This window comes from Odocoileus virginianus, chromosome 1 (assembly GCF_023699985.2).
Source record: "Odocoileus virginianus isolate 20LAN1187 ecotype Illinois chromosome 1, Ovbor_1.2, whole genome shotgun sequence".
Classification (NCBI taxonomy): Eukaryota; Metazoa; Chordata; class Mammalia; order Artiodactyla; family Cervidae; genus Odocoileus; species Odocoileus virginianus.
Window position 1 is genome coordinate 80,733,096 of NC_069674.1, and position 14,133 is coordinate 80,747,228.

The window sequence follows — 14,133 nt, forward strand, 5'->3', positions numbered from 1 at the left end:
GAAAAATGTAATTGAAAATATTTTTGAAAGAACAGGAGCCACTAATATTCTTTTTATAAAATGTACAAAACCAAGAGATACAGCCTATATTTGAAAGAATAATAAATGTATGTGTGTCTGTATATATGTGTGAGTACATATACATATACATACATATATATACATATATATGTATATATGTACATATGTGTGTGTGTATATATATATATATATATATTCCTGCATGCATGCTCAGGCATGTACGACTCTTTGCAACCCCACAGACTATAGCTGGCCAGGCTCCCCGATCCATGGGATTTCCCAAGCCAGAATACTGGAATAGGTTGCCATTTCTGACTCCAAGGCATTTTCCTAACCCAGGGATCAAACTTGAGTCTCCTGTGTCTCCTGCATTGGCGGGTGGATGCTTTAACAGTGAGTCACTGAGGAAACCCACATACACACACACACACACACAGAGAGAGAAAGAAAGAGAAAGACTATTATTTCATAAAGAAAGAAACTAGAAAATGATGGAATAACTACATTGGGGAGTTGGCAGGTACAAAATGATAGAAGTGAACTAATTCCTTTCTACATTATAGAAAAGAAATAATCATTTCGAGAATTGATAAATCAAGAAAGAGCAGTATGAACAGTTTCCAGATGCTATAGTTTCCCAAAACAAGGAAATAATTGTAAGAAGTTGCCCTGCTTGGCATTTCTTGTTTCTGTGCCATTTAATTTTTTTAACCATTTGCTTGAAGTATTTTTATGAGAATTTTATTTGATAAAGGGAAGATAAGTGGCCCACATATATCCTCAATAACACGCACAGCAGGCTCAGTATGAGTTCTATGCAGGACTGTATGAGCCAAATTGCCATTTGCAATTCTAGTTCTTTAGGTGCAAAGAATCACAGATGCAGGGAGAGTAAAAGCTCTTGTTCTCTGTCCAGTCACACCCAGTCCCCACTGATGAACTGAGCACCTTTTTAAAGTATTTACCTATCAATTATGGTACAGACACCTCGTCAAACTTTAAGGCCAAAAGCACTGAAGATCAGCCTCACCCAGGCACTGCCATAAAAGCATTCTCTTTTGTCAACTGTTTCTCCATCAGTGTAATCTGGGCAATTTTATAGGGACTTTCAACTATTAATATAAACATCAGACTTGCTTCTAAGATGAAATGAGTGTGTAGTGGTCTGGTTTTTCTACAACTGCTCTACTTTTGGCCTTCACAAATATTTTTTAAAAACTACATACTGTTAGATAACCAGATATATGAAAGAAGAAAAAAGAGCAAAGGATAATGTGTTGACATATTAGATAGCATGTCTGGGGACTTTTGGAGAAGGAAATGGCAGCCCAGTCCAGTACTCTTGCCTGGAAAATCCCATGGACAGAGGAGCCTTGTAGGCTACAGTTCATGGGATCGCAAAGAGTTGGACAAGACTGAGAGACTTCACTTCACTTTTGGGGACTTTATGGTGAAGGACAAAGGAAGTTAATAAGCACTCGGTCATGGAGGATCTGGAGAAAAAGGAAAAAACAGGGGCGAAAACCCTGAAGAAAGACGTCTGCTGGGCTTAGTAAGGCTGGAGTAGAGTGGTGGTGAGGGGCTGTAATTGTGAAATATAATTCAGGGGGCAATGTGACTGGAGAGGGACATATAGGTCATATGGAGTCTTGTTGGGCAAGTTAAGACTTAGGGATTTTCTCCAACAGAAGAAGAAACACTGGAGATTTCTGAGCATAAGATTAACATGATGTGTTGGCCACCGGGTTGATATCTGAAAATGTACAAAAGCAGAAGTAAGGAGACAAGAGATGATGAGAAGTGGACGGGTTTTACTTTGAAGGTAGAGATGATAGCAGAGAAAGAGAAGCTTCAAGTATTAAACCAAGGTTTTCAGAATAAAAACTGGAAGAATGGAGTTGTCACTTACTAAGATATGGAAGACTCGAGGAGGAAAAGATCCTGGAGGGAGCATGTCAGGAGTTCAGAAATACCTACTAGATATTTCTTCCTAGATAAAAAGAGATCATACCTATATTTTCACCATAGTAAAAATGTGATTGAATTAAAATATTCTCCACTTCAGGTAAATGGAAATATGACCATTTTGAGATTTCTAATGTTACTAAAAGCATCCCAAATCCATATTGCAGGAAAATGGACCTGGAACACAGCAATTAAGCATGCAAATAAGCAGCTCATTTCTTTTGGTCCTGGGAAAATATCATTAATCAAATTTATGAATGCAATGAAATCACTTCTTCCATGTTTATTAAAGTCATTATGAAAATGTTATCTCTGGGCTCAGCTGACAGTTTTCAACTTAATGTGGCTTTTAATCAATGGCAACAAAATCAATTATGTCACCACTGGACACCTCAAGGAAGGTAAATTACTACCAGTCAAAACTTGTTTTCCTTTAGATTTATATCCTCACAGATATATATATATATTTAAAAAAAAAAAGGTAACTAGAACAATAAAAAAAAAATAGTAGAATCATGTTTTCTACAGGGATAGCACTGTATAATGGAAAGGACCCTTCTTTAGGAGGAAAAAGCAGTCTGAGTTCCATGGTCTGCTACCCACCAGCAGTGTAACCTTTAAAAATTCACCTGATTTTATTGAGCTGCAGATTCTCCTTCTTTCGAATGCCTTCTTAAAGCTTTACTATACAATATAAATGTAAAATCGTATTAATCATAAATTACATGTAAATTACCTACTCACTTATTTACTCATTCAAATATCATTACTTGCTTAGTGCCAATCAGATACTTTAATATCGTTTTGACTGTGCAAATAATATTTTTTAAACTTTTTATTTTATATTAGAGTATAGCCGATTAGCAACATTGTAATAGTTTCAGGTGGACAGCAAATGGATTCGCCATACAAATACATATATCTATTCTCCCCCAAACTCCTTGAAGTAAACATCTTCATTTCCTTGGAAAACATACAGGCATGTATTCAAGGCAGGTGAAGGATGGAAAGGAAGGTGAATGGGCAGATAGATGAATTAATCAAATGACAGTGTACATGAAACTATTTCATAAAATTTAAAGTGCCATTCCAATGTTGATTTTGAGTATTCAGGTAGAATAGCCACCTGCCCCCAAAATAAAGGGAGATAAAAGTTTAAAGATGTGTTGACAATGCATTTATAATTTCAAGTTACACAGCCACCTTTTGAAGAAAGTTGATATGATGTTCTATTCCCCATTCCAAGTTATAGCCAGCCATTGTATTCAGTACTTTCCACCAGAGAATACACAATATAATTAAATGACAACATGAAGATTTTCCAACTATTAAAACAGAAGTAAAGATATATCCCAATCTAAATATAAACCTCATTAAAATTTCTTAGGAAAAAATTTAAAAAACCACACAATCAACAGAAATTAAATCCTATTGACCTTACAAGTTAAAATCTCTATGAAATTACTAGTCCAAAATCAATGCTCCTCAAATTTGTATTCCACTCAACCTCAACAGGGTGAATTCTCTATGCTAGGGAGAGGCCTTCAGAGGTTCTAGTCTTGTTAATTCTTCTGGGGATACTCAAGACAACATATTCATCACTAAATCTCTCAAGAAAAGCCCTTTTAATGGTCTGAAAAGTTAATAGGGTATTAAATATTATCATAGTATTTGCTGCATATCTATGAAATTTAGGGATAGAAAACATTACCTATCTCTACAAGTTATCACATTCAACATTATGCTTCTAAATACTGTATTCAGGAAGGTCAAAGCATCACTGGTATCTGAGAGAAGGAAAATGGACATAGAGAATTTCAGTGTCAGTCTGGCTAAAGTACTAGTCAGTTTATAAGAGATGCTTAGAATCCACAACCTGTAAGATCAGGCTCAATTCCACCAACAAGTTAATGTTAGGAATAAGTTTATTAGGAGAAAGTCATCCAGTTATACTATTCCCATCTTCAAGTTACTTGTTTTGTATTTTTTTTGCGGTGGGGGGGGGGGGAGTTTAAAAAATTGCAATGTCAGCAGCCTTGGTCATTTAAAGCACTTTTTCTCCTATTCAGTATATTTGACGTATCTTAATATTCATTTCTCCTTTGAGTTCTATGTTTCTCTCATCCCGGTGTTCAGTCCTCAGCAACATCTAATGATGCAACATCCCTAATGACTTGCAACAATTCAACTATTATTTGAGTTGGTTTTTTTCTCTGTTTGGTCTTCCTATGCGGATTAGCTGGTAAAGAATCCACCTGCAATGCAGGAGACACTGGGTTTGATCCCTGGGATGGGAAGATACCCTAGAGAAGGAAAAGGCTACCCATTCCTGTACTAGTTGAGTTTGCTGAGCTTGACTTCTCTCCATTGACTTTCCATGGGTTTTTCTAGTCAAGAAGCTTGTTTTTCTAACTCCTCCAGATTTTCTCTTCTGCAGCCTCATCAGAGTAAGGGATATAAAATCAGTTAGCCTTGGTCTACCTGAAGTATTTTGCCCATTTTTGCTTCTTTTTCTGGGTAATTCCCACCATTAGGTAGGCTTCCCTGGTGGTTCAGACAGTAAAGAATCTGCCTGCTATAAGGGAGACCTGGGTTCGATCCCTGGGTTGGGAAGATGCCCTGGAGAAGGGAATGGCTACCCACTCCAGTATTCTGACCTGGAGAATCCCCATGGACAGAGGAGCTTCTCAGGCTACAGTCCATGGGGTCACAAAAAGTAGGACACAACTGAGCAACTAACACTTTTCACCACTAGGGTATGTCTCTGTAGACGGACATATAGTCAAAACCACAATCTATTGTTCTATGCATCTCATCTATGTTGTGACTTCCTACAGAATATGAATTCCATAAATCTCAAGTATGTTCCCTCAGGACAAAGAGAATACCTGACTTCCCCTTGTAATAATTCATAATGGTTTGAGTATTCTGCACTAATATTCCTAAGTTCCTCCTTGTAAATGTGTCCAAATTTCCTTATAACCAAATGGCATAGTCATCCTGGTCTTCCAGGTATAATGACGCAAATATTCTTACAAGGAATTCTCTATCTTCAGCTTTAAGAAATTCTTCTCCATAGTCATTTGGATCCTAGTTCCTTCCAGCATAGTTATTTAATCCTGCTATTCTCTTTCTGTCAGAATTCTTTGAGTCCCAGTCACCTTTTCTGTCCTAGTACCAACTAAACCAATATCTTGCCTTTACCTTCTTCAGAGCAATTAAGTGCAGGTTCAGTTCTTTCCCTTTTATATCTGACTCCCCTGGCCCTTACGATCTCATTTTTCCCTTCACATCTGTCTAGTCTGTGAGCTAAAATACAACTTTTCTAATAAGCAACTCTCTTTCTCCAACTCACTAAGCCAGACTTCCTTTATTTTGTTTTTAGCTAATCATTCCAGTTCCTTTTCATTTTGTAATTATTTTTTTGTCAGAGTTACTTTACAATGTTGTGTCAGTTCCTACTGTATAGCAAGATATACATATAACCCCTCCCTTTGACTCTCTCCTCATCCAGGTCACCGCAGTGTGCTAGGTAGACGTCTCTGCGAAACAGTTATGTTCTCATAGTCTGTTTTATGCATAGTGTCAGGAGTACATATGTGCCCATCTCAATCTGCTAATTCCTCCCAACACCACTTCCCCCTTGGTATCTATAGATCCATTCTCTATGTCTGTGTCTCTATTTGTGCTTTGCAAATAAGATCATCTATATCATTTTTCTAGATTCCACATATATGCATTAATATATGATATTTGCCTTTCTCTGACTTACTTCACTCTGTATAACAGTCTCTAAGTCCATCCTCATCTCTACAAATGACCCAATTTCATTCCATTTTGTGGTCCAGTGGTATTCCATTGTATATATGTACCACCTCCAGTTGCTTCTTAATTGACTGGTAAAACTTAATTTTCCTACTGTTAAAAGGTATAACTTTCAATTGCCTTCTTAGTGGGTTTGCAACAACTTAACTTTGAGTTATATCATTACCATGTTCCAGGAGAATATCATATTCTCTTCATGAAAAGAGTTCCCATTCATTTTCAGTTATTCATTCATAAAAATCTACCACACTTTCCGGGGAAAACCCATAGTTTGGGTCTGTGAAAACAGGTTCCACAGTGAAAGTTTATTCAGTTAACAAGTCTCAAGCCAACTCGAGGCCACATAGTTTGTTCCTGCTATACATTTATGTATTGGCCTTGCAGGCAAGTGACATAAGGATGAGCAGAATGTGCATCAGCTGGTCTAGCACTGCTCACAACAGCCCTGGTACAAATAGTGCAGAACTAGAACCTCGCAGAGTCCTGTAGAATCTGCAAAATTCAGCCATATTGCAGTCTTAAAGCCACAAATATCATTACTCCTTTCAAGGTCCAAAAGGACTAAACTTCGCTCCACCTGAAATTATTCGGCCAAGCTGTGCCTATGAATCTCAAGGTCTTACTGTCACAGTCTTACCTAAAGGCATCTATATCCAAGAAGGCTAAAGTCACCTGCACTGCCCAACTGCATCTAAGGCACAGGTTCTCATAGCCTTGCCTGAATAAAAACTGTCACTTTCCTAGGACAAAGTTATGCGCTTCAGTGACCCATCAAAGTCAAAATCCCACCTGGCCAATTTACCAAAGCCTGAGGCCTAATGCCACCCACCCAGGGAGCATGAGTTAAAAGCCAATAATAAAATGATTAAAAAAAAAAAAAAACCAGCCATATGTTGTGCTATAGAGAGTTACTACCCACCAAAGTCAAAAAACCATGACTTCCACCTCTACCGCTGCTTGGGAGCCAGAACCCTCTTGGATTGTTTTAGGGTCTGGCTTTGGTAATGTACCTCCACCTCCACAATCCCCTTCTCCCCAACTTTTATTCCTGACCTGTTATCAAGGTGTCTGATCCAATATACAAGATTCAGAGGCTCGCATGTTGAATATGTAACATTCCTCTCCCCTTACTGAAGTTCAAAACCAAATGAGAACTGATTACAATGTTAGGAGGATGGCGACATCGCCTTTATGACTAAGGAAACTGTTGGGGTAATGACTTACATGTGCAGTCACAGTGAATTCCTAACACTGCACCCCATGGTCAGGCTGTCTACCATATGTTAGAGAGGAAAACTGAATACCATATTCATCTAATGAAAAATGTGTAAAGCATGCCATTATCTTTTGCACTCCTAAGGAAGAAATGAACCCTGCCTATCATTTAAACTAGGACCTGCCATTAGTCATAAGATATATGTTTATTTAGAGATGCTGAGTTATTTTAAAAGTGTGTCTTGGCATAGAGAACAGACTTGTGTTTACCAAGGGGGAGGGGAAGCATAGATTGGAGTTTGGGATTAGCAGATGCAAACTACTGTTCATAGAATGACAAACAAGGTCCTACTGTATAGGGAACTATATTCAATATTCCAAGGTAAACCATAATGGGAAAGAATACGAAAAAGAATGTATGTTTATACATGCATGTATAACTGAATCATTTTGCAGTACAGCAGAAACTATCACAACACTGTAAATCAACTATACCTCAATAAAATTCGTTGTTTTTAAAATGTGTCTTACAGAGAGAACAGACTTATGGACTTGGTGGGAGGGGAGGAGGGAGAGGGTGAGATGCATGGAGAAAGTACCATGGAAACTTACACCACCACTGGTGTAAAACAGCCACTGGGAACTTGCCCTATGACTCAGGGAACTCAACCAGGGACTCTGTGACAATCTAGAAGGATGGGATGGGGAGGGAGATGGGAGAGGAACATGAGTGTTCCCATGGCTGATACTTGTTGATGTCTGACAGAAAACAAGCAAAAAAAACCTCTGTAAAGCAATTATCCTTCAATTTAAAAATAAATATTTTTAATAATGTGTCTCAGAATTGAAGAAACATGACAACTGGATCTCTACAAGCTGGCAGATGCCACAAAAAGTAAAGGGGACGTGGTTATGCTGTCTGTGTTCCCTACACGTGAATACGATGGTTGACTCCCCCACTAAGGAGCCACAAGGAAGGGGAAAAGAGGCCAGGCACAGCTATCCCAGCTCATAAAGGTCTGGAAATATGAGACACGGAGGAAAGAGATGCCCTCACTCAACCAAAAATTAATGTTCTGTTTCAAAGAATCTGCAATAGTGTGAAAGATGATGCCAAAAGTAATCTTGAAAACTTTTCATACAGAAAAAAAAAAAAAATACTTGTCCTTCACAGAAGACAAGTTCTGCAGGAAAAAAAGAAATCTAAGTATCAAGGTAATATTTATTTTGAAAGACTGGAAATAATATTTCCACAGGGCAGTTTCAATTTTAAGAGAATAATTAGAGCACAGTAAATACGTCAGGGCTATCATTTGCAATTTTCAAGCATTGACCCAGCATTTTAAACAATCAATAGAAACAGGATCTAGAACTTGATTTTATCAGAATAACACAATTGGTCTAATGAGTTTAATCAATCTTGACTGTTCGTTTATCTGAATGGTCTCATGGTAATTCTCCTTTTAAATCAGAAATATTACAGTTTTAGTCTCGGTAGCAAGGACAGAGTGTTGATTTTCAACTTTCAGTTGACCAGAAGCATGCTAGCTCAGCATTATGGATAAAGGGACATTCAGGAATCTGGTGAAAATGACCACCGAAAGCAAACATATATGTATTATAGAAAAACAATACTGCATGACTGTCGAGGGCATCATCTGTGGAGTCCGGAAGACCTGAGCTCTAACATGAACCCCACTACTCATTAAACAGGCAGATGCTCACTTCAGTTCACTTCAGCTTCTTCATCTATATAAAGTAATAATACTTGCTCCCTCTCATGACTGTTGTATGAATTAGAAGGAAATGTATGCAAATCACTGGAACAATGCCCAATCCATAGAAAATTGTCAAAAACAGAAATACTTAATTTTTGCTATGGGAAAATACACACTACAGATACAGCTTACACACGAGATGAATACTGTTTTCCAGTATGGTAATGATTAGTGCAGTTCCCATCTCTTTCAGGTCCTCTGCCTTGTGGACATGGAGTAGAATCACATCTCTGCCCCCTTATGGTTTCTGGGATTACTTCTGCCCGCTTAGCTGTGAATAAAATTTATGTGTGTCTCTTGCCGGTCAGTACATTTAAATATTGATGTGGGACCCTCGAGCTCTTTCTATCCCTTTGCCACAACCGACAGGGTTCCATAGGGTGAGTGGCTGCTCCACCAGCTTGGATCCCAGAGTGAGGACAATATGAAACAGAGCCCCTAGTCAACCTTCAAAAATCATGTACTATGAGTATTGTCATAAACCAGTAAGATTCAGGGATTGTTATTACTGCAGCATAATTTAGTCAGTCTTACCAAACACACCTAATTAATCTCACCTCTGAGAATCACATGTTTTATAATTACATTATCATAATATCAGTTTTTATATGTCATACATCTTCCTTCTATGGTTATCATCAAGCAGATTGTTGGCAATATTGCTGAAATTCATTCATTCAACAAGTATGTTCCATGCACTGTGCTATATTCCAGGCAAAGAACACTGAACAAGAAGACATGGTACCTTTCCTCATAGTTCATTACGAAGTTGACTGGATCATGGAGGAAGGAGGAGATCACAGATAATAACCAAAAAATTCTCTTAAAATTTTGGCTTCTTTAATTTTAATTCATATAGAGATCAATCACCACATACTCCCAATCATTACAGTCATAATAGGTACATAATCTTATTAATTTTCAAATTACCTGAAACTTTCAATCATGCTATTACTCCTTAAAGTGAAAACTTACCTGGGAGAGAAAATCATTACCAGGCTAAAGCCCTTAGTAGGGACAGTTTATTTGCTAACATTTTTTACAAATGGCAAAGCTACTACAGATGAAAGCTCTGTGAAAGGTAAAAAGAAAAACTACACAGAATTTTGAAGGGAAATGAAGTTTAGGTATATAAGGAACAACCTACATGTAGACCACCGGTAAGCACAGGGTGGTTTGTGGTAAAATGGGAGAAGCAGAAAGGCAACATTCATTGAAAAGGAATAAGGAGAGGCAAGATAGGATCTCAGAATACATACTGGATTTAAAATCCATTAGCTTGATTAAGGTTCTGACTTTACTGCTTACTTACTGTGTGACCTAGAATAAGTCAGTTAACTTTTTCTCTGCCTTAGATTCTTCATCCAGAAAATATGGGCAGTAGCTTAAAAAAAACTCAATAAGTTTTCTAGACATGAAAGCATTTCAAAAACCCAAAAGTGCTGGTCAAGGGGAAAATGTTTATATTTGGGATTAGCTGATGCAAACTATTATATATAGAATGTTTAAGCAATGAGGTCCTACCATACAGCATAGGGAACTATATTCAATATCCTTAATAAATCATAATTGAAAGGAATATTATAGTTAAACAGTAGCCTTTTCCTTCTCCAGGGCATCTTCCCAACCCTGGGATCAAAGCCAGGTCTCCCACATTGCAGGCAGATTCTTTACCAGTTAAGCCACAAGGGAAGCCCAAGAATACTGGAGTGGGTAGCCTATCCCTTTCCCAGTGGATCTTCCTGGTCCAGGAATCGAACTGGGGTCTCCTGAATTGCAGGTGGATTCTTTACCAAATGAATTATCAGGGAAACCCTACTATATAGCATAGGAAACTATATTCAACATCCTGTAATAAACCATAATGGAAAGGAATATATATATACACACACACACACACATATATACACAAAACTAAATCACTTTTGCTGTACAACAGAAACTAACACAACATTATAAATCAATGAGATTCACCGATTCACCAGGACTATTTCTGCAAGACAGAAAGTAAAAGAGGTCAATAGTTTCTATCCTATGATAAAGTGACAAGGCTTCTGAATGTTTTACTTTGTATGTCAACCAGAAGAGATACAAGGGCACTCCTAGAATAGTCATTCCTTCTCACCTGCATTCCAATAACTCATTCCAACATTCATTATGGAGAATTCAGTATTTGGAATAGTAAAATACTCAATAGTTCATTCCAATACTCACCCGCATTCTAATAGTTCTTCAGTGGAAGAAAAAGAAGTTGAGTTACAGCAGACAACAGAATTCATAATAATGTGAGATACACCTTCGAGAATGACAGCCAGCTGGAAGATCATCATGAGTTCTGCGCAGAAAAAGAAAGTTTGAGAAGCACTCAATCAGCTGACTTCTTGGTAAGCCTTTCATTGTTCTTATTCAACTATTCTCTGATCTATTCATATTCCTGGAACATCCATTTAGGAAACATACTATTAGAGAATAGATGGGCAAGAGCAACTTTATTACTTGAGCAATACTCCAAGGAACAAAAAATACTTCACTTAAGGTACAAAAAGGGATTTGCCCTTCTTCCCTGCAAACCTTAAGAACCACAACTTTCCACTACATTCTAATCATTGCAACTAATAAGAGTACATGAATTCTACAACTTTTAGAATCAAAATAATTATGCTTTAGGAAAAATAATGGATCACAAAAGTAAAGAATTGTGACTACCATGTAATTTTAATAAGCGTTTCCTCCAAAACTTTAATCCAACTTTCCTTCTCAGGCTAAGAGATTCTCATTTGAACAGAATGGATTTTATGGGCAGTTGCTACTACTAGTTTGACATAACTTCTAATTGAAATGTCATGCCCTCAGTGACGGAGTCTCCACTACCAAACCAAACTAGAAGATAAAAACAGCTGCCTTATTAAGGTTTTGACTCAATAATTTCAGCAAAATATGTTTAGCCTGAGAAAAAAATTTCCTGCAATCTTGAATTAATTTTATTACATTCTGGGCTAGAAATGACAGCAAATCTTTACATCTTGCATTGCCATTTTGTGGTATCCCCACCTAAAAAGAGAATCTTTCCTCTTTTACAGTGTCCTTACACTAGATCAGGTCAAAATAATTCTAATTGAAATGGACATGGTTTTTCTTATGAAAAGATTTCCCAATAGGCCCATTGACTTTCACATTAAAAAACACTTATAAACCTAGAGAAGTTATTAGATATTGCTCAAACATATAAAAGGTTAAAGGAGGAAATATAAAGACAGAGGAAGAGACTTTTCGTTTGTTTGCTTTTGTTTTTAATGAAAAGTACTTTTCCAAAGTAGCAAGTTGAAACAAATTTAAAAGCAGAATATTGTGGATCAGAGTAAAATAACCTGAAATATGATACTGAGAGCTTGTGACATCTCCCATGGTCATAAGGGTTCTGGTTGGAACATTCCTAAAAATAAAGCTTATATTGATTGAAAGCATTTTTCTGGCTGTATGCTCCGTAACATCCAGAGCTATATTGAACTAATCTATCCTCACACCTAGCAGATAGCACACTGCCTGGCATGGAGCAGGCCCTCAGTAAATATTATTAAATGAGTCCCCAGAATAGAACCACTAGAGGGATATCTCTGCACAACATTCATGCTTGAGGATCCACTTTTTTTTTGCATACTTGAAAATGCATTTACTCTTTACTGAACAGTCTTCCAAATAAGGAGATGTTAAGGGCATCATTGTTTGGAATTTGTGCTTATACCTATCGATACAAATAGTTTGCATTGCAACTTAGCATTTCCTTTAAAAGGAAACATACTTTTAAGCTCTAAGAGTATTAAATGATCCATATTGCTTTCAGACAAAGCATGAGCCAGATGTTAATATAATTAATAACAGGAACTACACTTGACCTTGATCCTATATAGTCACTTGGCCACAGCCAATAAAAGAACAAGGAGTGAATCCTCTCAATTAACTATAAAAATTTCCCCTTCCATGACAGATCTATTTATGTCCCCCGATTTCAAGTCAAAATTAGACTTGAATGATTAGGAGTTTGGGAGTAGCAGAGGCAAACTATTATATATAGGAGGGATAAACAACAAGGTCCTACTATATATAACAGAGAACCATATATAACATCCAGTGAAAAACTATAATGGAATAGAATAAGAAAGAGTACATATATATGTATAATGGACTTTCTTTGCTGTATGATAGAAATGAACACAACACTGTAAATACACTTAAATAATTTTTTTTTAAATTTGACTACAGACTGGAACAGTATCTCTAGCATAGAAATGATTTAAGAGGGAAACAGTGAGATTACTCCCCAAGTTAGACACTTTAGACCAGCTGACTCAGTTGCCAGCTCCATTCACCCTCTTTCTTGATACCTTACACTAAAGAAGCTAGAAAAGCAAATTGCGTGTTTCGAACCTACTATGTAGCTAGGGGCAGTCATATGGAAAGGTCTGGCCAGTTAGACATAAATGATAATATTGTTATGTTTTTAAAATTTATTTATTTTTAACTGAAGGATGGGGCTTCCCTGGTAACTCAGTTGGTAAAGAATCTGCCTGCGATGCAGGAGACTCTGGTTCAAATCCTGGGTCGGGAAAATCCCCTGGAGAAGGGATAGGCTACCCACTCCAGTTAGTTTACAATGTTATGTTGGTTTCTGCTCTACATCAACATGAATCAGCCACAGGTATACATATGTCCCCTCCCTCTTGAGCCTTCCCACCTCCCACCCCATCCCACCCGTCTAGGTTGTCACAGAGCCCCAGGTTGAGTACCCTGAGTCATTCAGCAAATTCCCTCTGGCTATCTATTTTACATATGGCAGTGTATGTGTTTCCATGCTACCCTGTCCATTCATCTCATCACCTTCTTCCCCCGCCACACTGTGTCCATGAATCTGTTCTCTACGTCTGCATCTCCAATGCTGTCCTGCAAATAGGTTTGTCAGTATCATCTTTCTCAATTTCATATGTGTGTGTTAATATATGATATATGTTTTTCTCTTTCTGACTCACTTCACTCTGTATAACAGGCCCTAGTTTCCTCCACCTGGCTGGCACTGTTCCTCTTACGGCTGAGTAATATTCCATTGTGTTTATGTACCACAACATTTTTATTCATTCATCTGTCAGTGGACATCTAAGTTGCTTACATGTCCTAGATATTGTAAACAGAGCTGCAATGAACACTGTGGTACATGTGTCTTTTTCAATAATGGTTTTCTCAGGGTATATGCCCAGTAGTGGGATTGCTGAGTCACATGGTAATTTTATTCCTAGTTTTTAAGGAATCTCTACTCTGTCTTCCATAATGGCTGAAT

The 14,133-nt window shown here is 37.5% G+C and overlaps 1 long non-coding RNA gene across 1 annotated transcript in view; it reads right to left on the reverse strand.

Annotated features, from left to right (window-relative positions):
* LOC139037075 (uncharacterized) overlaps positions 1–14,133 on the reverse strand; it is a 167,957-nt gene that overhangs the window by 148,605 nt on the left and 5,219 nt on the right. Inside the window, exon 2 of the long non-coding RNA XR_011489868.1 lies at positions 11,019–11,139. This is a non-coding gene — a long non-coding RNA (uncharacterized lncRNA). The remainder of the gene's footprint in view (positions 1–11,018; positions 11,140–14,133) is intronic.